The following is a 25250-nucleotide window of genomic DNA, read 5'->3' on the forward strand; positions in this document are numbered from 1 at the left end:
ATTTACTTTTTGCCCATTTTTGATTGAGGTCCCAGAGGATGCAAGAAAATCTAATTGGTCTCCATAACATTCTAAAATCACAGATGACTCCAGGGGCGCCTGGGTGGCTCAGTTGGTTAAGTGTCTGCCTTCAGCTCAGGTCATGATCCCAGGGTCCTGGGATCGAGCTCCACGTCGGGCTCCCTTGTCAATGGGGAGTCTGCTTCTCGCTCTTCCTCTCCTTCTGCTCCTCTTCCCCTGCTCATGTTCTCTCTTTCTCTTTCTCTGTCTCAAATAAAATCTTTTAAAAAAATTCAACTTAAAAAAAATAAAATAATAAAATAAAATCAAAGATGACTCCAAAGGTGTCCCAGCTATTTATATCGATATTAACAGTATGTGTTTCTGGTAACTGGCACGCTCAGGTAAAGCATGAAGCTCTGCTGGTTGGGTGGATTTAGCTTGTGAGAGGTTTCCCTTTCCCAGCAGGTCATACTGAGTAATAACAACAACCAGCCTGAAAATTTCCTTTTTCACCTCTACGGTATGACATGTCAACAAACCAGAGTAGATAATGATTCGTTAAAGGGATATCTCCTAAGTCAGGATGAGTTGTCGCGAAATGGAACTCCCGACCTCAGCTAGGAGGCTCACCTTCATCATGTAGAGGTAGTGAGAGAGCCAGATCAAGGGTGTTGCAACATTGAAGATGTAGATTAGATGGTAAAAGCAGAGGGATCTCAGGAAGTTAGTCTATTTGCAGAGAAATGTGGAGTCAGTTCGGAGTGAAGATGACTTGGGACAAAGTGTGAAGTTTCCAAATGAATGCCATTTCCTAGGGTCAGATCTGCGGATGCTTGGGCTCACTCCACAGCTGCGGCCCTAGCATGAAGACAGCTGGGCTAGGCACAAGCCACTGAGTCACACTGCATGCTCTCATCAGCGCGTCTACTACCATGTTCGTGCGTGAGCATTCCCAGGGCTTGATTGTCCCCGCCCTGCACAAATAAGGTGAAGGGTTTTAAAATAGTTAGATGGCCCTGAGGCAGGTGGTTCTTCCAGCACCTGTTTTAGTCTTATAAAAATCTGCTTATGTTTGTCTTTCCAAGCAAAGCTTTCAGGAACTGAGATTTTAGTTAAGTTTACAGAGTGGAGAAGTTAATAGAGAAAAATTAGGATCCCGTAGTCTGCAACAAATCCACAAAGCCGTCCCTCACTTGTAGGTCTCAGAAATTCCTGAATTAGCTTAATTCTTTTTGGAGACAGCTGAACTGCTTCTGAGCTTCGCTCATGACTTAGGTACTGAATAATGTCTAGAGATCATTGTAGTTTTGCCTTAGAGACTTGGTCTCCCTTTTCAGCTAATTGTTACAGCAAATAGAGGACCCCTCTTTTGTGACTAAGCACAGCAAAAGGTCATCTACATATTACAAAAGTTTCGGTTTCCCAGGGAACTGGAGGGTACTTAAACCTCAGTGACGTTACTTGAGAGAAATAAGGGGGGGCCTCGGTGACCCATCGAGGCATAACCATCTAGGTACAGTGTCGATTGCTTCAGGTAAAGGCAAATAGATATTGGCTGGTGATGTGTCCGCTGAACAGAGGTGCACAGCAGTGCCCTGAGCACCAGGTGGAACTTGTGACATAAGGGTGTTTGGGTTTGGAATGACTGGGAAACCGGAATAACCATCTTATTAATAGCTCTCAAATCTGGAACAGATTGCCCTCCCTGCCCATCAGGTTTCCGGATTGACAAAATTGATAGGAACTAGCTCAGGGAATGATTAGCCTCCTGGGTAGTAAGGTCTTCTACTATGTACGGGTATGAGGCCTTGTATGGCCTCAGGGTTGAAGGGACATTGAGGTAATGTAGGGAGAGGGTCACTTTTATCTGTCTGAATCTTTATGGGTTCTGTACTTCTTATTCGTCCAATGTAAATATTAGAAGCCCGTGGATTTTTGGGCTCCTCCATTAAATTTGGGGACTGTTGTTGGAATTCTTCCTCTTCTCTGTCAAGGACAGACTCTAAGGAACATAAAAGATCAGGTTCAGGTTGGTCAGGAAATTCTCAGGTGAAGGCTCCATTGGAGGCAAAATGAATTAGCCCTTTTAATTCAGAAAGGAGATCCCTACCTAATTGCCTGGAACTGACTGACACAACAAAAAGGAGTGTTTTTCAGTAAAAGGCCTGAGTCATTTGTACTGGTAGAGATAAAAATTCTCTCTGAACTTTATCAGACACCCTCTACCCCCAACGATGGAAACTACCTTTTTACTTTGAGGGATTTGTCATCTTGAGGGTGGGGTTTAAAGTAGAAAGTATAACTCCGGTATCTATTAAAATGTGCCAAGGTTTCCCATTAATTTTCACTTTAGTTTTTCCCCTTGGCTATTTAAGGGAGTTTCTGGTAATAGTCTAGCAGAGAAGCCCTCAGAGTCCCTTCAGCTGTGTGAGGGGCTCTCCTTTGCAGGCAAGTCTGAGGGCATTTAAGAAGAATTTGCCTGGGGGGAGACTGGGTGGCTCAGTCGTTAAGCATCTGCCTTCAGCTCCGGTCATGATCCCAGGGTCCTGGGATCAAGCCCTGCATCGAGCTCCCCTGCTTGGCGGGAAGCCTGCTTCTCCCTTTCCCATTCCCACTGCTTATGTTCCCTCTCTCACTGTGTCTCTCTCTGTCAAATAAATAAATAAAATCTTAAAAAAAAAAAAAAAGAATTTGCTGAGCACCTGGGTGGCTTAGTCAATTGAGCATCTATCTGCCTTTGGCTCAGGTCATGGTCTCGGGGTCCTGGGATCGAGTTCCGAGTCAGGCTCTCTGCTCAGCAGGGAGTCTACTTCTCCCTCTAACTCTCTCTCTCTGTGCTCATCCTCTCTCTCTCTCTTTCAAATAAATGAATAAAATCTTTAAAATAAAATTTTAAAAAAGAAGAATTTGCCTAGGACAATCTCTTTTCCAGTGCCCCAGTTGATGAGAGCTGTGACCTTGATCTTTGGACCAGCGTTTTGCTAGTGGACCCCTAGGAGGGTGCAGGGCTGGAGGCCCAGGTGTTGCTTTGGGTCTCTGCCCTTGGAGCTGTAAAGCTAATAGCTTGGCAGATTTTTGTTTGCAATCTTGCTCCAGGGTCCTTTCAAAATGCTCAGCTATAGTCACGAGTTCAGTCAGACTAGTGGCCTCCCATCCTATTTTCTGCCTTTTTATTGATCCACTAATCTCGGGAGATAATCCATGTACAAAGAGGGCAGCCAGAGCAGGCTGGGTGACCTTATTTATTGCGTGGAACCCCAAATGTCATAGAGAAAGGACTACACACAGGCTTTAAAGTCTGCTAGAGAGTCATCTTTTTTTTGTTTGCAAGTTTGTATAATAGAGCAATAAGGACAGGCAAGGAAGACTCTAGGAGTGGCTTATATAAAAGTTTGGCTGCGATTTTGTGAGCTTTTGCTGGTTCCTGAGATGTTGAAGGCCAAGGATCTCGAATATCATCTTTGGGGGTTTGCCATCTTGCTTCCTGCATCCAGTTTTGGGCTTCACCAGATCGTACCAACATCTATACAAGCTGACAGAGAACAGGTTAGCCTGGGGTCGCAGACCCTGATAATGACTCTAAATTCTTCAAAAAATGTTTGGGTTCCTCCCTAGGTGTAGGGCATTCTTTAACTATGGCCCTTAGTTTTGGCCTTGGCCAAGGTGTAAAGGATACCTGAGGAGGTTCACCTGCAACCTCAAAGTTTTATTTTAAAAGGAAACTGTCTCATGGTCTCTTCAGAATGGAAGGGCAGTTCAGACAGACCATTAGTAAAATGTGGGGACTCAAAAAAAGACAAAGGACAGGGGCGGGGGGAGCGGTAGGGGTCACGTCCGTCTTACTATTTTTTTGTTTCAGGTACTTCTTACGTCTTTAATTTTTTATTAGTCTTTTGTAACAAGTCTTTTAATGAAGCTATATTGGAATCTTAAAGCCTTTTGAAAGTTTCTGCCCACCAATCAAAGTAGGCATCCCATTCTGTGTGTTCAACTTTGGATCCATTGCTCTCAAGAGTAATCTTGCCTAATCGGAACATTCCCCTAATGACCATTGTAATAATAGGTTATTTTCAGTAAATATTTGCCATTTTGCTAGATATGTACAGCTTCCTGAACTGTAGTATTTTATTTTTTAAGATTTTATTTATTTATTTGAGAGAGTGCGTACACGAGAAGGGGGAGGGGCAGAGGGAGAGGGAGAAGCAGACTCCCCGCCGAGCAGGGGCCGGATGTGGGACTCAATCCCAGGACTCTGGGATCATGACCCCAGTGGAAGGCAGACACTTAACCAACTGAGGCACCCAGGCGCCCCCGGACTATAGTTCTTAAACATAAAATTAGCAGGAGTGCCGGGAGGTGGGGTGCTCAACTCTTTGGATCTAAAGGATCGCATTTCTTAATTTAGCTAGGTCTTTGGACTTCCTGGAGCCAAACCAATACCGAAGAGGGCCTATCATGGGAGTCTTCTTGAGATGGTGCATGCTCTAACACCTTTTAAATGCTCCATTTGTGCCCATCAACTTTTTTGACTTCTGAGATTCCCATTAGCAACTAGCCCTTTGTAATATTCACCTGAGACCTTCCACTGGACCCCGTCTAGCCCAAACTGGACCCAGTCTGACCCTGGACCCAGTCCAACTTTGGTCAGTAACCACAAACACTGTATGGAATCTGGGGACTGGGGAAAGATTTGAACCAGCAGACCCCAAAGTACTGCAGACTGATTCCGGACAGCTGCCACCAGCAGTTCTCAGTGTGGGATCTGGGGATGGAACCAAGGGCTGGGGTTTCCAATCAAACAGGGAAGTGTGGAAAGTCAGATCAGGAGCTCAAAGCAAAGAGAAAGGAGCTCAGAACTGAGAACTTACCAAGAGCCCTTGGGAACAGGATGAGAACCCCAGGGGTTCATGTGTGCCACGCCTCATGTGTTTCTCGTTCCCAAAGCTGTCAGAAGTTCTCTTCAATTCACCACTGCCACCAAATCTGTTAAAGAACAAAAATTCAACTGAGTAAATTAAATGATCCCACTGGATCTATTCGATGTTTCACGAACCAGGGCAGCATCCCATAGAAGGATGTTCCAAGGGACTAGAGAAAATGGAGCACTTGGATATGCACGAGGGCAGGACAAGAGAGTTATTTGAAAAAGAAACAACAACAAAAAAAGGATTGTTTCAGTCAAGGTGACCTTCCCTAAGGGGGAGGAGCAGGAGGGTCTTAAGCAGATTACTTCACTAGTGCTGATCAGGAAATTCCAGACTGAGGAGTTTAAAATTCCACTCATTGGAGAGGCCAAAACTGCAGTAGGTATTAAGGTATTAAGTCTTTTGGAGCTTAACATAAGTGACTCCATTTTGAACCTGTTGTTTCTTTTGAACAGTCCATATTCCGTAATTATATAGCCATGCTCTCTCTCTCTCATTAATTAGAAGACAAGTTGACATTGAAATCTAATCCCAGCAGAACATGTTATCTGGCTATCACTCTTCAGAAAGACAAAAGCAGTCTGTGTAAATTCCCACTACCTTCTTTTCCTGCATGTCAAGCGTTCGAGTTTTCATAAAGCAATCCACATAAGTACTCAGCTCTGTTTTCCTATGAGGATTCGAGAAGGGGGGCTAGCTCCATAATGTGATAGCTTTCTTGTAGGAAGATGTCACCACTGACCCGTAATCAACAGAGTGTGAACTTTGAGTTCTGACTCTGCACTGATCCATATGCATCCATCCAGAGCTTCTGGACAAATGGCACCCAACTGCAAACCTCTAGCCCCTGGCTAGTGGCCAGAATATAGCTAACTTATCCCTGTCAGGTTTATGGCTTGAGTCTCTGCTAATGGCATCAGCAAACTGGCTGTAGACTCTTAACTTTTACTCACCTTGATCTGGGGAATAAAAGTTCTTTCTGTTTCATTGTGGCATTAATTTACAGTGCAGTATCCCCTAAATCAAAAGCCCCAAAGTGGTGGTCCACAGACATATTTAGTTTAATTATCTGCTATGTTTAAAATCCATTCGAATTAATGCCAACATTTGAAATCTAGTGAGTTCGCATACAAATTCAGGTTGTTGGCTTCTCTTGAAATGTCAAAAGCTCTCGCCATTCAGGGTCCACATTCCTGGCCCCAGCCAGAAGAGACTGAATGGTGTAACCTGCTTCAGTGGAGACCAGTCTCCCTCACTCACCAGTCTCCTATCCTGGCCTCTTCACTCCTTTATGCTACCTTCCTGGCCCCCACAGGCAGTGGAGTTTATGACCCCTGCCCTAATCAAATGGCCTCAAGCCCAGGTCTCTGCCTGGAGGCAACAATTCCAGACACAGCAACAACTGGAAGAATCTCCACATCTGGTTCCCTGCCTGATTGCTCAACCGTGGCCCCTGCCACGCCCTTTCCGTTGGCTGGATACTGGCACAACACAGAGCTTCGCTGGCATACGCTGGGGATTTCCTTCATTCAGAGAGATCTGGGATTTGTTAGGCTCTAGGATCCTGATTCCCATTCTCTCTTCCCAAGTTCATGGGCAGAAAAATGCTGAGTGATGGGCTCTGACTTTCTCTCATCTGCAAAAAAGATTCAATCGACAGATAGGCAAGTTTGTTTCTTCTTTCAGGCATCTATATTTTTCCCCCTGTATGTCAGTGCATTCTACAATGCTCTTTAAAACTCCATAAATAAAGGCAAATGAAATTACAAAAATGGATCATCATTTTTATGGAAAACCAACTAAATAAATGTTTGGCTTAAAATGTCAGGCATTAGGGGGCTTTAATAAAATACTGAAAGTGAGTTCCCTAGAGGAGATGAGCAATTCAAAAATAGAATGTATGAGAACAGTGCCAATTGAGACTTAAAATACGAGTGGCCCTCCATGTCCTAATGGAATGGGAACCATATTACCTGATCAGATGACACAAATCATGCAGTGGGAGTCTCTGGGGCCCAGTGAACCGCAGCTGTGTAGGATCTGAGACTGTGGATGTGAACAGCACTGGTCCATGGGAATCCACAGGAGAAATTAGTTCAATGCCATGTTGAACCACACGGTACAGGATTTGGGGTTGTAAACGTTTCCCAGGATTCTAATAACAAGGAGTCGTCAGAACCTAGGTTGTCTCAACCACGGTATAGCACGGGAGGCTCGCAGTGTATATACTGTGACTCTCATCTGCTGGGCCCCTCTTGAAGGACCTAGGTGTTTGTTGGTTGGTTTTTAAAAGATTTTATTTATTTATTTGACAGAGAGGGAGAGAGAGAGAGAAAGCAGGGGGAGCAGCAGGCAGAGGGAGAGGGAGAAGCAGACTCCCCGCTAAGCAGGGAACCCCACGTGGGGCTCAATCCCAGGACCCTGAGATCATGACCTGAGCCCAAGGTGGACGCTTAACCAACTGAGCCACCCAGGCGCCCCTTGAAGGACCTAGTTTACCCACCCTCCCTTCTCTTGAATTGTCATTGGTTAATTTCATGCTCTTATTTGGAGTAACTGCTTAGATATGTACCACTTGATACTTTGTCCCGGAGCTCTGATGAGGTGGTCCCAAAAGGCTATCAATTCCATAGCTGCTCAAGAAATCCCTGGAGGGAGTTTCTTAGGCATGCAGATTCCAGGGCTTATTCCCAAAGACTTGACCCCATAAGTCTTGGTAGGAATCCAGGAATTTATGTGTTAACCAATGTTCCAGGGGATTCTGATGAATGTTTGGCCCACGGCTATACCTTAGGAAATTTGCTATCTCAGAAGCCTCGTGCCAACATTTCACGATTCCATCTCCAGCAACAATTTAAAAACTTACTTTTGATGAAATGTAAAACATAAACGTCCTGGATTCATAATGATATGAAACCTCCCTATCATTGTTGGAGGTTGAATTACTCTGAAATTTGAAAAATAGAGGAAAAGAAAAAGAATTTATCCTGCCTTTCCTGTATGAACTGTTCTGGGGATAACCAAATCGTGTTTGAGGGAAAGTTGTTCTTTTTTTTTTTTTTTTAAGATTTTATTAATTTATTTGAAAAAGAGAGAGAGCATACAAGCAAGGGGAGAAGGAGAGGGTGAAGCAGACTCCCTGCTGAGTGCAGAGCCCCGCGTGGGGCTCCATCCTTGGACCCTGTGATCATGACCTGAGTCACAGGCAGATGCTTAACTGAGCCACCCAGGCACCCCCAGGGAAAGTTGTTCTTTATAGAAGTCCAGCTAACAAATGCAGAAGAAATGATTTTTAAAGAATTTCTAATTACTATTTTTAGCTATTAATGGTATAAAGAATATAAGGAATGAACATAAGTGGAAGCTGAAGACGTTCAGTAAAGGATGATGGCTAACTTTGTAATGGAGGGATCACATGGACACCACCCAGACCCACTAAGGAAGCCTAGAAAAATGGCACAGTCATGCCATTATGTGCCTCATGATGTGATGCACTAGGAAGTATGAAGTTTTCTTGTCCCCAACATTCAATTCAAATCTCATCAAGCCTGTTTATAGAAAATAAAGAACCAAGTTAAATGACACCAAAGGGAAGCAAGAAGACAAATCCAGAATGTAGGTCATTTACCAGGACAAATGACCCAATTTCTATAACAAATCAGTGGTCAGGTGAGTAAGAGGATTGTTCTAGAATAAAAGAGACTTAAAGACATAACCATCACGTTTGGATTCTGAATAGAAGGAGCTAACCATAGGTCTCCTGGGTGGTTCAGTTGGTTAAGCGACCAACTCTTGATTTTGGCTTAGGTCATGATCTCAGGGTCATGAGATCGAGCCCCCTTGGAGTCAGGCTCCATGCTGGGTGTGAACAGCTTCAGATTCTCTCTCTCCCTCTCCCTCTGCTCCTCCTAGCATACCCCTCTCTCCCTCTCTTAAAAAGAAAAAAAAAGCTAACCATAAAAAGACTGCTCTGAGACAATCAGGGAAGTCTGAGTATGGACCTGGTATTAGATGATAAAGAAGAATATTGCTAGGTGTGGTAGTGGCATAGTTATGTTCAAAATGTTTTTATTGATTAGAAATGCATACTGAAATTTTTACAAGTGAAATGACACAATGTCTGGAATTTCCCTGAAAATGCTTGAGCAAAACTAAATCCACTTAGATGGATGAAAGGAGATTGGCAAAAAATGGCTAATTGCTGAAGCTTGATGTTGGGTACGTGGAGCTTTACAATATTCTTCTCCCTATTTGGGGGCATGCTTGAAATTTTCCACAATAAAGAGTTAAAAAAAAAATACCTTTTGCTGTAGGCACTCACTCCTTAGTCAGGCTAAGAAGTCAAGAAGCTGAGGTTATTATTACTTGGCAATTAACATTCCTTTTGAACGATAATTCCCCTAGAAACAGCCCTGGAAGGGCATTTGAAAGTCAAAACTCAGTTTTCATCTCCAGAAATCCATTTTTTTCTGCTCACAGCCCAAAAAAGCAGCGGTGATTTTTCCTCAGCCACATTACCCTCTTCTATTACAGCTTAATGAGACACACAGGGTAAATGGAACTGCATTTGCTGCTTTGGCTGCTTGAGAACCATTAAAAGACCCTTAAAAGCATCACTCATGTATTAAGTGAAAGAAAACTCGTCATTGAGTTAAGGGAAGACAACTCTTCCCACTCAGGAGTTTTTGGTGTTGTAAAATACACTAGATAATGAAAAGTGTTGAAGCAAAATGGTTGTGCTTTGTTGTGGCATATTTCTAGAGCACGAGGAGAGTTCCCTTAGAGGAGATACAGTGTACCCTCCTCTCCGTCACCAAAAAAAAAAAAAAAAAGGCTTCAGATTAAGAATTAAAATTTCCTGAATCAAAAAGTACTCTAATTAATGATCTGGGCACACTTGTAAATTTTGAGCTCAATACTGTAAAGATCTGTGCAGTCCTTTGATTTTGCTCTCCCTGCCTTTAAAGCTAAATCTGGCAGCTTCCCTCACTCCAGGGTAGCTAATTAACACCCACAACACAATTCTCTTGGCCAGGATTCCTTCAAATGCCTATCTCCAACCCACCAGACATCGGCTAGGATATTAACCTAGGCTGTTTTGAGTAATTCTATAGTATTTCCAATTTTATTTTTAAAACGTCTTAGCCAATGACCGACCGTTGCTTTTACGGCTTTCCTGTGAAATGTCAAGTGCCATTGAAGACAAGTTCGAAGGACACCCAGTAGAGTTTCTCAGAATGGGTTCTGGTAATACCCGCAGCCAAATCACCTGGTGTGTTAAAAATACGGATTTCTGAGCCCCCACTCAACTCTACTAAGTCAGACTCTCTGCTGATAGGGCCTAGATTTCTGCCCCTGAGGCGAGAGTGCCAGGTGGTTCTTCCACACACAATTTGACAGACAAGTTTTCAAGAATGGGCGTTTCTCTCAAGTCTATGAGAAAAACAGATAGAGCAACAAGTGAACCAGCATCAGGAGAAAGCATTCAGCCAGCATGTGGAACACTCTGCAAGATAGCTGGGCCTGGTTTCTTCAAGAAGTCAATGGCATATCCATCAGCTGATAAATTAAAAAATGTGGTATATCCAATCAATGCCATATTATTCAGCCATCAAAAGGAATGAAGGAGTCCAGCACTGCATAGCACTACTCTTCTCTGTTGGGCCTTGAAAACATTATGCTAAGTAAAAAAAAGCCAGACACCAAAGACCACATGTTGTGTTATTCCATTAATGTGAATGTCCTAAATAGGCAAATCCATAGGGACAGGAAGTAGATTAGTGGTTGCCAGAAGACATGGGGAGGCGGGTGGGGGAGTGACTGTTAATAGATCAATTTCATTTGGAGTGATGAAAAGGCTCTCGAATTAGATAACGATGATGATTGCCCAAGTCTATGAATATACTAAAACCGACTGAATTGTGTGCCTTAAAAGGGTGAATGTTATGGTATCTGAATTGTATCTCAAACACTGTTAATAGAAAAGTTGAAGTTGATAAAGTTAATTTCCATATCAGGACTCACAGAATGGAGGCCACCCCAGGGGTGTGGCCCTTGTCACGAATCGAAACCGAGGTCAACCTGTACATGCAGGAAGCACCTGTTAAAGAAACCTTACCCCAACATACACCCAATATACACCCACTGCTTGAGAGGCATTGTACTCCCCCAATCCGTGGGCTCTTTTCCCTTGAATAGAGGACATTAAACTTGTTACTCAGTTGTTTGGGTTTAGTCATTTGACAAAAGTGTTGGAAAAAAAGGGGGGGCATTTTTTTCTTGACTAAAAGAGGCTTAAAGAAATGGGAAATATAACCAAATACAGTGAGTAGACCTTGTTTGGATCTTGATCCAAACAAACCGTAAAATATACAATTTTATGCAATGGGAGAAGCTGAATATGGATTGGAATTATTGTTTCTTTTCTTAGCAATCATACTGGCATTATTAGGTATGATTATGTCCTTTCTTTTGAGATGAATACTGAAATATTTAGGGGTGAGATAATATGATATCTGGGTTTTCTTTAAAATAATTTGACAAAATAGTCTGCAAACTGAATGTTTTTGGTTGATAGTTGTGGCTGAAAAAGAAATACACAGGGATGTGTTGAATTTTATCTTTGTGCATAGTTGGATATTTTCATGATAAAAGTTAAGAATAAAAGGAACTCTAAATTGGCTTCCTTTGTTTTGATTCCAAAAATTTCAGTTCAGTTTGTATGCTTAAACACTGCAAGTGTTAGGATGAGATTGAAGGGCAAATATTAGAGGTAGGTCTTTAGTTTTGAGCTTTTCAGCAGGAAAAGGCCCGAAGGAGAATTTTGAATACTTCCCTTGAATTCAGAGAAATGAAATGGACAAAACAGAAAGGCACTGGGCTCAAAGTTCCTCGGTCATTTTAAAAAAGAAAAAACCTATTCAAAGTCTCTCCTCAAAAGCCTCTTGAAATTCTAAGAGGATAAAGTTATTGTTAATTAAATATGCAGTTGATACTTTAAGCAACAAATTAATTTCACATCAAAATACATTTGTGTCTAATATATGGGGCTCGACATTTTATTGTGTAGGACTTTCTGTGGTGATCTGTTGCTTCAGAACTGAATTTTACTCTTATAATCATTTTTTTTTACTAGAGACATTTACTTGCCTTAAAGATATGTGACTGTATACACACACACGTATATAACTTAATATTACACATATTATATAATATTATACATATATATATATATAAAACACTTCATCCTGAATCTTTGACCAGGGAATTCACCCAAATTATCACATCTTTCTTATGGGAGCATGGCATCTGTCTTCAAATACTGATTTCAATATGACAGGGGAGGGTGACCTATCTGCTTCAAAATCAGAATCCCATATTCTTCTCTACTGTCATCTGGCCTGACTGATAACCCTCTTGCCACATGATAATTAGGATTTGGAAAAAACATTGACTAGGAAACATTCTACCTGGACATCAAAAATCTTGGACATGTAAACATCTGAGAGATTCTTTTCAGGATATTGATACTGAGGAGGTTGGTGGCAGCGCCCTCTTTGTGAAGATCCATGGAGGAATTTCTTTCAGGAATATGTGTTTCTCTTGAGCGTCTGATTGGTTTCTATTTTCTGATTTTTGCATCAACTGCCAGGCAGCTCAGAGCAAGATTTTTGGCCTTCTTCCAGCAAGTGTATAGAGCCTCCTGGTTTATATTTTGTGTACCAGCCCCTGTGCTCCAATTTCCTCACTATCTTCTTAAAACTCATTGCAATGTATTCTTATAGACTACATTTAAGTCCTCTCTGCACTAAAATGGGGGTATAAACAATAAATAAACAATAAATTATAAATAAGCAAACACAAAAACAAATACAAAAAAATATCACAAACAAATACATTACGAGTTGCTTTCAAATACTTGGTTAACACCATTTCACTTTTAACACATACTACTTCCTTCTTCCTCTGTGCATGGGTGTCTGGCTCCCTTCTGACATTTATCACCTGTGAACGAGCTGGGTTTACCACAAAATGTGAGGAAGGGAAAGAGGGCAAGACTCAGAGGGCTTCGGTGCATCATTAGGACATTCCTATATTGGGGAAAAAAAAGTGGCTTCAGAGATGGTCTGAGATTATTGTGTTTGTGTGCAAGATGGGAAAAAAGACCATGTGAAATATGTTCCATCTCAAACAGGGTGGAGAAAAGCAGTATCAGACTGTTGCCTGATCATTCCCAGCAGCATTTTTATCCAGAGAGCTTGGTGGCTGTTCAGCGAGGGCAGCCAATTGACCTTCTTTTTTTTTTTTTAATAGATTTTTGTCTTTTTTTAAAAGATTTTATTTATTTAATTTAGAGAGAGAGAGAGAGCAGGGGGAGGGGCAGAGGGAGAGGAAGAGAATCCCAAGCCGACTCCCACTGAGCTCAGAGCCCAACACAGGGCTTGATTTTACGGCCCTGAGATCACGACCCTGAGCCAAAAGCAAGAGTCGGATGCCTCACCGACTGAGCCACCCAGGTGCCCCTAGCAATCGACCATTTTTATGTTTGAGGTTGTGGCTCTCAGGGAACCTTTCTGTAGGTCAACCCATCATTCTGAGTCTCTAAAACCATCATTTCTGAGTCTCTAAAACCAATCTCATTCTATATAGGGGAGATTCCTGGGGCTCAAAACCAAGCTTCTCTACCCCTGCCCTCCAAACCTGGCTGAGACCTTCTGCCCAGTTCTGGGAACTGGGTCCATATTCTAGTGACCTATGTGGTCACTTATAGTCCTGCCCATTCTTACCAAGCTCTTCCTAGAGCCAGGGTCCCATGGTGGGTCTCAGCATGGTGACCCAGACCCCGCCCTCTTCCACCAGTCCTAGAGTCAGGCAGAAAGAGCACTGTGGCAGGAATTCCAAAAGCTTCTGTCTCTCCCTGGGTTTCAGTACACAGCTGGTGCATCTTCTGGGGCAAGTTATCACCTGTCTGGGGTCTCAGTTTCTACATGTATAAAATGAGATATTTCTCAGCGTTCATGTGAGGCTTCAAGGAGGCAATATATGTCAAAAACTTAGAACAGCGCCTGGCACATAATAATAGGCGTGCGGTGAAAGCTGGCCATTATTCTGATGAGTCAGCAAGAAGGCTTTGTGATATGAACATGGAATTTTCTCCTTAGCTACGCAGTGCTGGGGATGTTACTGAAGGAGAGCCAGAGCGTACCTTTCCCCCAAGTGTCCAAGCCGCACGGGTGGGTTTATAATGCAGCTACTAGAGTCCAGTTTAGGTCCCAGGCCTGGGAGGGGTTCTACAGTGTGTTCACATGGTTGCGTATTTTTGTTAGATTCATAAAAGTAAGATGTTTTTGCATTCTTTTTCAGAAGAAGGACCACTAAAATCAGCTGAGCTTCAGGCCTCCCAAAGTCTGGCTGCACCCGGTATCAAGTCACATTACATCTCTGGTGCCCCCACCACGTGGCCAGATGGGTGCTGACAGCAGGGAGATTGATAGGTGGGTATAGACTTATAGATATGACTGCACACGTTTAAAAGGCTGATTTAAAACACTGTCATTCACTGAGATGAGCCACCTTTGCTCTAACAGAAAGAATATAAATGTTCTGAGCTTTCTTTAGAACTGCATGAATGCTTACATCATACCCCAAAGAGATAGTTCTCTCTCCAAAAAAGCCTTCTTCACCTTGCTGTTTAACCAAATTTCACACTATTCCCTGCTTTTGCAGATGAACTGCTGTGTGGAATGTTTTGTGTTTGCACTGGTGGCTTTTGTGGCCCTACACAGAAGGAGCCCACTGGTGCCCAGAGCTGAGCCCACTAAGTCTTTGCAGAAATTACATTCCACAGCTCAGCAGAACACATTTTGCCACGGATTTAAAATAGCCTCTATAGGTAACTGTCACACTTTCTTCAGTGAAGAAAAAAAATTGCCAAACCTTAGAAAAGAATGGAACGCAATAGCCAATATACAAAAACATCGGTTCTTAAGAGAGCAAATCCTTGATCCTGAGGGCCGACTAAGATGCCATCTAAGGCGTCCGAATGTCTCTGCAGCTACCTCTGATGAGTCTAGGTGTCTACCCTAACCTAGGAGTCTAACCTGACCCCCCGTTTCAGTCTGCAGCCATAGAGAGGTACCCAGACGGGGGATGGAGAGAAGACTGTCATCACTGTGGTAGGATCATGTCTTTCGGGACACGGCGTAGACATGAGAGAGAGCACCAAAGTCATCACAAGGGAGATCATGCTGTTTTCTTCATCCGATTTCAGGCAGTGGTGGCCAGTGCCCAGGCTGCTCCCGGCCCTTAATTCAGTGAGAGTCCCTAACTGTGGGAGGTGTCAGCTCTCCTTTTTGAAAAGTGTTATACAGTTGTCCCTTGACTAACACAGGTTTGAATGGCCCAGGGCTGCGATTTTTTTTTTTTTGATAAATATAGTACAATACTATGAATCTATTTTCTCTTCCTTGCGATTTTCTTAATAACATCTTTTTTCTCTAGCTTTATTTTAAGAATACAGTGTATTAAACACATACCATACAAAATGTATGTTAATGGACTGTTAATATTATTGGTAAGGCTTCTAGTCAACAGGAGGCTATTAGTAGGTAAGTTTTGGGGGAGTCCAAAGTTATTGTGGCTTTTTGACTGTGCCGGGGTCAGTGCCTCTAACCCCCACATTGTTCAAATGTCAACTCTACTTTGTTCTGATACCATGTTCATACAACTATTTACAGAAGGGTAAAAGAGGCTTTCTTTTATTTTCTGTAATGAAAGTGATGATTATTTTATTTTCTGATTATAAATAATATAGATTCATTGTAAAGAATTTACAATGATAATTCAGAAATATTTAAAAGAAAATAAATATATGAAGTCCCACCACTTTGAGAGAACCACCATTGACAGTAAGCATCTTTGCACGAAGACACAGAGACCATAATATATATGCATATATATGGGTATAGATACAGTGTACAGTTATACGGATACTTGGGATTGCAAGATACATGTGGTTTCATCATAGACATTTTCTTTCTCCTTCTCACTCCTCCTCATCCACCCTGTCCTCCAGGTAATCATACTAAGAATATGTTGTGCTTGTAGATGCTGAGTCTTGAGGGATAAATAGGAGTTAGGGAGCAAAGGAGAGGTGATAGGCAGTCCAGACAAGGAAATCGGAACACGCAAAGGCAAGGAAGAAAGAGCTCTTTGAGCAGTGCTTCTTGAAACTTCAATGTGCATGCAAGTCACCTTGGTTGAAACGCAGGTTATGAATCAGCAGATCAGGGGTGGGGCCTGAGATTCTCTACTTCTAACAAGCTTTCAGGTGAGGTCCATGCTGCTGGCTCACACTTTGAGGTATAAATTGCTGTGCTATGCAATATGGTATCTACCGGTCACATATGACTATTTCAATTTAAGTTAAAGGTAAATAAAAATTAAAAATCGGTTCCTTCGTTGTCCTAGTCACATGTCAAGTACTGACTGGCCACATGGGGCTGCCATACTGGACAGCACCGTTACAGAGCAGTTTCATTATGACAGAGAGTTGTATAGAACAGTGCTGGCCAGAGCATTCAGGGAACTACAAATAGTTCAGTCGGCCTAGATCATAATCGGTGTGTGGGGTGGGAGGAAGTAGGAAGATAGACAAGGACTTGGTCTTGGTCCTGGTGGCAGTGAGGAGCCATTTAAGGATTTCCAGTGGAGATGACAGCAGTGTGGAGGGTACTAGGGGAGGGAAGATGGAGGCAGGGAGGCTGAGTGGAGGCTGCTGCTGTGGGCCAGAAAGTAGAGGATGTGAGCTAGAACTAAAGTACCAGGGAGTGGGTAGGAGAGGGAAGACTCATGGGATGGTCTATGGAAAGAACTGACTGAATAGAAGGAGGTGAGGAGGCAGGATGCTGAGAATGGGAGGAGGAGGCAGAGAGAGGACCTCATTTGGGCTGAGGAATTGTTATTCATCAAGAGGACACAGAAGAGAAGTGTGAGGTTGGAAGAAGAGAATGAACTGTGCTTGAGACGAGCTGATTTTGAGTCCTCCAGATGAGGATGTGTGCAGGACTTGTGGGTATTTGGTACTTAAAGCCAGAGAGAGAGCAGTTTAGGCTGAGGGAGCGCCTCTGCATGGGAGGGGGGAGGGGGTGGGAGAAGGCAGGCAGGCTGGGAGTCCTTCACTGCATCCCAGCTCTGCCGTAAGTTGTGCAGTCTGGGATAGTCACTCAGACTTTCTTGGCCTCAGTTTATAATCTCTAAAGTGATGATAATAGTATTTTTATGTAAAAGACTAAAGTCTATGACTGTTCATAAGTGCTCATTCAGTGTTACTAATAATAGTCTTGTTATCTGCCTTGCAGAATTGTCTTGGGAATTAGGGATGGCATGTGTAAAGTGTCTGATGCTCAATAAATGACTTTTATTATTGTCATTCCTGGGAAGTTGGTCAGCAAGAGTGTAGGGAGCAAAAAGAGAAGAGAGTTGAGAAAGAATGTCATCAGAACCAACACTTAAAAGGGGAGGACAAAAGAGGAAGGGCCACAGGTGTAGGAGGAAAAGTAGGGATGAGTGGAGACTCAGAAACCAGAGGGAAGGAGGAATCAAGGAGGGAGTGGTCAGTTATGTCCGATGCCACAGAGAGGCTAGGGAAGATCAAGAGCACTGGATTTGGTCACTGAGAGGTCGCTGGTGGCCTCGGAGAGCAGTTTCAGGGGAATGGGGAAGAGGAAAGCTGACCTGAGGGCTGAATCCGACTGAGACAATGGAGGCCTATGTTGGCATGGTCTTCCTGAAGGTCTGTTAGGGACGGGGGCACATTTGATGAAGGGAAAGTTTATTCGGGTTGAAAGCAATAGAGTATATATACATAGAGAAGCTGAGAGCCAGAGAGAAGCGAGGGACAAGACAGAGAGGGAAAAATACCCCCAGATAACGGATAGCTTGTGAGGCTGAGGGAAGCTAGCAGGAATGGAGCCTGGAGCCCGGGGGCCGGGATTTATTTAATGGTGGTCCAGGGGAGATGTACCCGTTTACGGAGGCGGGGGTTGGGGGAAATATGAAGACAGTACCTGCCCATCAGGTCTCCTGTGCTTTTCCACTTGGCTCCCTGGTCCTCTAGGTCAAGCTAAATTTTCTCAGGCTGAACAGATTTCTCTCAAATAATCAGGTCAATTGATTCCATTTTCTTTAAACTGAATTATAAGCATTTTTCATACCAAATAGAGATTACCCTGAATTTAACTCAAAAAGCAGTTATACAATGAGTTAATTTTGCTCCATCACCTCTGTATTAATTTTAATTATTTTCTTAATAGTTGAGAAGACATTTTTCCTCTACTCCAAACAAATGGTTTTTACCATTTCAAATGAACTGGGTTGTCGTTTGCCCAGGGGTGTGACGTGTTCAGACCGAGGTGGATTTCTCCTGAGTTCAAGTGAACGCCTATTGTAATTCTTTTGTAACCTCTTCCAGTGTTTATCACTTGGTTCGGGAGGAAAGCATTCTGCACAACCACTCCCAACCCCACTAGGTCGCCGTTGAATTTCTACGTTAGTCTCTTTGCTGATGTTTACTTCTCTGTCCTAAGATTCTTCCCATGTACCTTGTCCACATTCATTGCCATAACTGAAGGAAAGGGGACACCTGTCAGCTCTCCAGAGGGACTATAACAAGAACAGATTCAAAACTAGAGACATGTTTAGAAGACTCTGAGAAAGGTAAAGGGATAGCAAAGTGGTGTTTCCTCTGCCACTTTAACCCATTCTACATTCATCTTATGTATATCTACAAAGTAGTGAGTGGCTGGCTGCCAGGATTTTTTAATAAAATTTACTCCATTTCTTCTCAGCAAAATCATCTTAATGACTCCCAAACCACACCCTACGTCAGATCCTATCATTTCCTTTCCCCAAAACTGCCTAAATGGCTTTGCATTGTTCTTAGCATAAAATACACACTCTACCAGGGCCTCTGGCTTGGTCTGGACCCCATCCACCCGCATCTCAGGCCACTCTGCTCCTCCACCCTTAAATTCCATTTACGCTTTTGGGTCCTAACAGGGGTCAAGTGCTTTCATGTTCTTTGGGCCTGTTGACCCCCAACCACCTGGGAGATGGCCTATCTTGATCAAACAGTCAAATATAAATGCTATTTCTTTCCCTACCCGCCCCACACACCTGGGGAAAGGCAGTGTGGTATAGTGTCTTGAGGGGGCTATACTTTCAGACTTTTGGGGTTGAAATCCTGGACCCACCACTTGCTAGCTACTCTGTCACCTTGGAAAGTTACTTCGCGTGTTTGTTTCCCCACTTAAAATGTGGGGCTGATGGGACGCCTGGGTGGCCCAGTCAGTAAAGTGTCTGCCTTTGGCTCAGGTCATGATCCCAGGCGCCTGGGATCCCAGGGCCCTGCTCAGCGGGGAGCCTGCTTCTCCCTCTGCCTCTGTCCCTCCTCCCCGCTCATGCTCTCTCTCTGAAAGTCTTTAAAAGAAAATGTGGGTCTGATAAAAGATACTTTGAAGACTAAATTTGTTAGCAGATGGTAAACTCTTAGGACTGTAATACAAGTTCTCATTTTAGCATATACTCCGATTTTATTCCACTTGTCAGGTTTGAGTCTGTCACCTAGGGAAGGTTTATGGTGCTCCCCAAGCCCCTGCCGATGATGGTCGACTTACTGAACTGGGCTAATGAATGAACAGTGGTCCTTTCCGATTTAGGAGGGGCCACTGGGTGCGCGTGGTCAAAGAGACAAGGTCTGGCTTCTCTTTGAGCTGACGGTTCAGCAGGTCAGACTCTAAACACATGCCGGACTGGTCTAGTTGTGGGAAAGGGAATCTCTGGGTCGCGGCCCAGCCCTAGAGTGACCCGGGACCCATCCCCCCGCCCCCAGGAGGGGCCCCGAGGAAGGCACCTTGCCGGCGAGAACCAGAACCACTAGGGCCAAGGGGAGGCGCCAGGACTGCGGCGGTTCCCAGAAGGATGCTCCGCGCAGGCCTAGCTCGTCCTCTAGCCACGGAAGAGCCCGAAGGACCTGGGCGGGCCGAGGACGGCGGGCGCCAATGGCCGGGCCCGCTCCGCCCCCGGCCGGAGGCTGCCGGGGATAGGCTGCCCGTCGCACCGCCCCCTTGTCAGCGCGCCGCCGTCCGGGTCTCTGCGCCGCACGCGCGTCGCCCGCCGGAGTCGCGCTGAGGTGAGCCGTGGGTGTGGGTGGGTGCGGCGGGGAGGGCGCCCGGCCTGCGGGCCCGGCTGGGGCTGCGCTCGCCCCGCGTCCCCTCGAGCTTTGCCCGCCCCGAGCTCCGCTGCTCCCGGCGGCCAGAACGGAGGGGTAGAGCAGTCCTCCGAGGCCCGGGGGGGCGGGCGGCGCAGCTCGTCCCGGGGCCGCGCGAGGCACAGACGCCGCGCCGGGCCGCCCGGAGGCCTCCCCGCGCCCAGGCCCGGGCGCCCTGATAACCTCGCGCTGTGCTCCCGCAGGGCGCCGCCGCGGCTACTTTGTGGCGGGTTCGGGGGGATTCGGGGCCCGCCCGCCTGCGGCTGCGGGAGCCCGGCCCGACCCGGGGACCCGGGAGTCTGTCGCCGACGTGTGCGGGGCTGCAGCGGCCCGAGCTCTACGCGCAGGTAGGTCCCCGTCCTGGGGTGGAATGCGAGGACCCAGGCCGGGAGCACGTGGCCGGTGACGACCGGGGTTCCCACGTGTTCGGTTCTAGGGGCCCCAAATTGTCTGGCCTTTCCGATAGAGGGAATGCACGTTGCCGGGCTCCCCCCGCACAACAGCTGCTTCCGGTGGGTTTTCAGGAAAGCGCTGAGATCCAGGGGATATTGACGAGGGAGGCGTGCAGAGATCGTAGAGAGAACCCTGTAAAAATCCCAAAAGGCCCTTTCCTGTGCCCTTTTAAGGTTGACGCGGTGCCTTAAGAGGCTAACACAGAAGGGTAAAATAAGTCTCCATAAAACCCAGGGAGGAGATTGTAAAACTCCTCTTTGGATCCTGTCTGGAGTCACAGCTGAACCAGAGGAAAGTTTTCTTTTGCTCAAGCACCTTTGTGATTTTTTTTAAAAGATTTTATTTGAGAGAGCACGTGCACGAGAGAGCGAGGGTGAGCACGTGCAGAGGGAGGAGGGGGAGGGGCAGAGGGAGCAGCAGACCCCCACTGAGCAGGGAGTCCAACTCAGGGCTCCATCCCAGGACCCCGGGATCATGACCTGAGCCCAAGGCAGATGCTTAAGGGACTGAGCCACCCAGGACCCCCTTTGTGATATTTTTATACAGTTCCCAGCACAGTGATAAGTTTAAACCTAACCTTAGTTTTGATACCTTCAGAGATACTTATCTTTGAAGGTGGAAAAAAACACAGGTGATGGAACACATGTGCACAAGGCGTTTTCTGGACATCCTTTGAGACAAACTGAAAAGAATATACCTCAAAATTGTTCTCCGCTTGAAAGGTCATTCGGAAATTTTTCTTTTTTATAGGTTGACTACTACAGGTGCAAGCCGCAGAAGCTGGAATATTCTCATGCTGGTATTTTTACTGACTTATACCAATTCTACAGTTTACAGTACACACTAAGGAGGTCAAATAGTCTTCCATAACTTGTAGCAGCCATGTGTCCAGCGTGCCCCTCACAGGCCTTAGCAGCAGGACAGTGCTGGTGGTGATCGGGCAGCATAGCAGGTGTTTTACCTTCATCTTGTCTTTCAGTTCTGACAACTCTGAGGTCGGTACTATTCCCTTGTTTTACAGATGAAGCAACAAAGAGGTTAGGTACTGGCTCAAGGTCCCGCCACATGTGTAGCCCTGAACAAGGATCCTTGTGTAACTTTCTGGCCATGTGACCTCTTGGAAAGTCACTTCTCTTGGCATTTAATGTTCAAGTGGAGCTGTAGTAATATTGAGACAGATGAGGCCAATTTGGTCAGGGGAGACCACAGCAGAGCTATTAAGAATATAAGGTCTTTATAGTATTTAATTACATCAAACCTATGGAAGTTACCAAAATTTGGCACAAAGGGGGCATCTGTTGGCATTTTAGGTGTTTTTGATGAATGAGCATAATGAGCTGTGATGGGATTTGAAGCATACAGGGGTGCTAGATTGTTAGAATATGAAAATCTTCGAGGTGATGGGGAAGTTTTCATATGGGAAGAAACGAGACAGTGAAGCAAGATGAACAGAGCCTAGTATGTGCTAGTTCATGCTGACCAGCCCTGAATGTCTGCAAATACCTCATTTTCCAGAAGTTTTCAATAAAGATTTAATATTCACCTTGCAGTCACTCTTGATGCTTATTTCATAACATTGTTCCAGTCTTTTCTAAACTTCATTTTACACTTGTATATTACACTGCCTTGTCACTTTTTTTTCGGTGATTTTTTCAGCAAATATGTGAGAAGGCCATAATTGCTAGAGGGGAGAAAAGGGAAGGGAAAGAGGAAGCGCATGTATATGCGCTGAGAGTAGAGTCTTGAGCTCAGAGAGGGCTGGCCAGGGAAGACCAGGGACGCTATGGGTCTGTATGCATTTGGGTGAAGAACGTTTCAGGCAGAGTGAAGACAAATAGCCCTGAGGGAGAAGTGTATAAAGGTTTGGGGGAAAGCACAGTGAAGCTGCAGAGAAACGACCTGAAGGGGAAGAGGACCCCTTGTATACAGGGCCAAGGTGGATATTTTAACACTATTGTAAAATGGTAACTTTCTGGCCTCCCAGGTCTCTGAATGCTGTAACTTTTACCTAGGAACGCTCCCTAGCACCCATACTCTTTCCTGCTCTTACCCAACTTTTCTGTGGCCACTATCATCCCTCCCCTAACCCCCTCCCCCATAAGTGCTCTTGTTCTGGAATTCTCTAGCATCCTATAACAGCCTTGTCATATTTAGAAGTCTAGTTTGTGGTTGCCCTGCCCCAGCTTTACTACAGTAAAGTCCACCTTGGTTCCCACCATATTCCTAAGGGCTAATCAAACCGGTGTAATATTGATTCTGGTGTATTTGAGCCCTAAACCCATCATGTGTATACTACAAGGAGCAGTATCATTTATAATTAAGCCTCATAATAATATTGGGTTGAATTATATATGGCATTCAAGTGAATGGCTTACAGCCATCTATTAGAAGCAGCAGAACACTAAAGCTAGGTTCAAGCCCCCACCCTTCCATGTGATCTTAGACCAGTTACTTAGCTTCTGCCTAACCATCATAGTTTAAGTTGAATCTATACATAGTAATTACCTGGTGAATAGTAAGCACTCAGTAAATGTCATTTCATTGGTAGTACTATAGGACCCTTTTTATAATATTGTATGGTCCTTGTCATAAAATGACAATGCTGGTGTTCAGTATTTATATACTAAAATGCTGGCTTTGATTTTCATTCAATAAATAGAGCATGTATCATGGGCCAAGTACTGCTCTAGGTATTGTGGCCACATGTCACTAAACGAACAAAAATCCATGTATACTGTTGGCAACTGATTCACTGATAAGAGTCCTCCACTGTAAAGACGTGTGAGGCTTCCTTGCTCAGTGTTGGAACTAGTTAGCAAGGGGGGGGATGGGGGCGGGGGGGGGGGGGGTGGTTGGTCAAACAAAATGCCTATATGAGGTGACTTCAAATGCTAAGTAGGTAAAGGGAAAGAAAAATGGAGTCCTAAAGCTTCCACAGGCTGCAGCAAGTTCTGGCAGAACAAGGAATTCGTGAAACACTACATCAACAGTGGTCCAGTAATAACGGGCCAAGAACATGACTTTTCTAGCTACTGTTTCAAGGTGTAAAACTACAAGTGTTCAAGTCTGAAGGTTATGGCAGACAGTTGCCAAGAATAACCACTGGTCTCTCAAATGGCTCCCCTACGCCGAGTCCTAGTGGTGGCCCCTGGCCCCAAAAGTTAACCTGGGCTGGGTGAACAGGTGGAGACCCTGCGGCTGCCATGGATCCTCCCTCTCCCACTGCCAAACCTCAACCAGCACAGCCCAGTTTACACTTTGGTTTTCCAGTTTTGTTTTAAGATTTTATTTGTCAGAGAGAGCACAAGCAGGGGGAGCAGCAGGCAGAGCGAGAAGCAGGATCTCCACTGAGCAAGGAGCCCGTTGTGGGACTTGATCCTAGAACCCTGGGATCACGACCTGAGCTGAAGGCAGCCGCTTACCTGAGTCACCCAGGGGTCCCTGTAGAAAGGGTTTTGATGCTAAAAAGTTTGAAGTCCATTAAACTAAACAATAGCAGGTGAAAGATGGAAGCAGTCTTAAGTCCGATATGGAAAAAAAAATTTTTTTAAGGGGCCTGGGTCCAGAATTTAAAACTAGATTACTAGAACTGTGCTGCCCAATATAACAGCCATCAGTCACAGCCCCATTTAAGTTTAAATCAAAACTGAATAAAATGAGAAATTCAGCTCCTCAGTTGCATTAGCCACGTTTCAGATGCTCAGTAGTCACATTTGGCTAGAAGCCACTGTACTAGACAACAGATACAGAACATCTCCATTACTATAGAAAGTTTCATTGGCAGTACTGTTCCAGAGATTCTGTGGTTTTTTATAGAAAAAAACCTATGGTATAGTAGACTGAATAATGACTCCCAAATATAATCAGGTCCTAACTTCAAACCTGTGTTACTTTATTTGGAAAAGGGTCTTTGCAGATGTGATTAGGTCAAGGTTCTTAAGATGGGAAGATTATCCTGGATAATCTCTGAGCCCTAGATCTAGTCACAAGTGCCTTTATTTAATTAATCTATTAAGTAGGCTCTACGCCCAGCATGAAGCCCAGCGCAGGGCTTGAACTCAAAACTGAGATCGAGACCTGAGCTGAGATTGAGAGTCAGGTGTTTAACCACCTGAGCCACCCAGACACCCCCACAAGTGTCTTTATAAGAGGGAGGCAGAAGGAGATTCTGTGCTCAAGGGAGGAGGCCATGAGAAGACAATCGGAAAGATTTGATTTTGGCCTTGAAGATTATGGAGCAATACAACTCAGGCTAGGGGAAGCTGGCAGCCACCTGAAGCTCTGGAAGACTCCAGGAATAGATTTGAGAGAGTGCACTTGATTTGACCCCGGAAAACTGATTTCTGGCCTCCAAAATTGAGAGAGAATAAATTTCTGTTGTTTTAAGCCGCCAAGGTTGTAGTAATTTGTTACAGAGCCTAGCAGCCTCTGGTAACTAATACAGATGGAAAGCTTAAGATCACAAATATAGCTGGAGCTGTAGCCCACCACATTGCCTCTTACACTGTTTTTATTAGTGCCTTACGGGTGTGTGGGAAGGGGTAGATCTTATCTAGTCATTAGTCAAGTTTTAAAAAAATTTCAGAGGTATGGCAGTGAAG

The 25250-nt window shown here is 44.6% G+C and overlaps 2 long non-coding RNA genes and 1 other non-coding gene across 4 annotated transcripts in view; 2 read left to right on the forward strand and 1 right to left on the reverse strand.

Annotated features, from left to right (window-relative positions):
• Nucleotides 1-25250, reverse strand: part of LOC141372603 (uncharacterized) — a 39248-nt gene that overhangs the window by 9154 nt on the left and 4844 nt on the right. The window contains exons 2-3 of one of the 2 annotated variants that reach the window (XR_012377913.1): nt 4872-4986; nt 785-977 (exon numbers count right to left, since the gene is read on the reverse strand). This is a non-coding gene — a long non-coding RNA (uncharacterized lncRNA). Of the gene's footprint in view, nt 1-784; nt 978-4871; nt 4987-25250 lie in introns of those variants that run through there. The other variant, XR_012377914.1, reaches the window with a different exon arrangement.
• On the forward strand, nt 19696-22191 carry LOC112835478 (uncharacterized). Its single transcript, XR_012377911.1, has 3 exons — nt 19696-20118; nt 20400-20543; nt 21400-22191. It is a non-coding gene; the product is annotated as an uncharacterized lncRNA (long non-coding RNA).
• LOC112836161 (small nucleolar RNA SNORA26) lies at nt 20810-20931 on the forward strand. Its single transcript, XR_003211409.1, has one exon. It is a non-coding gene; the product is annotated as a small nucleolar RNA SNORA26 (small nucleolar RNA).

Source organism: Callorhinus ursinus, unplaced genomic scaffold (assembly GCF_003265705.2).
Source record: "Callorhinus ursinus isolate GAN/ISIS: 27379988/994484 unplaced genomic scaffold, GSC_fseal_2.0 scaffold4, whole genome shotgun sequence".
Lineage (NCBI taxonomy): Eukaryota > Metazoa > Chordata > Mammalia > Carnivora > Otariidae > Callorhinus > Callorhinus ursinus.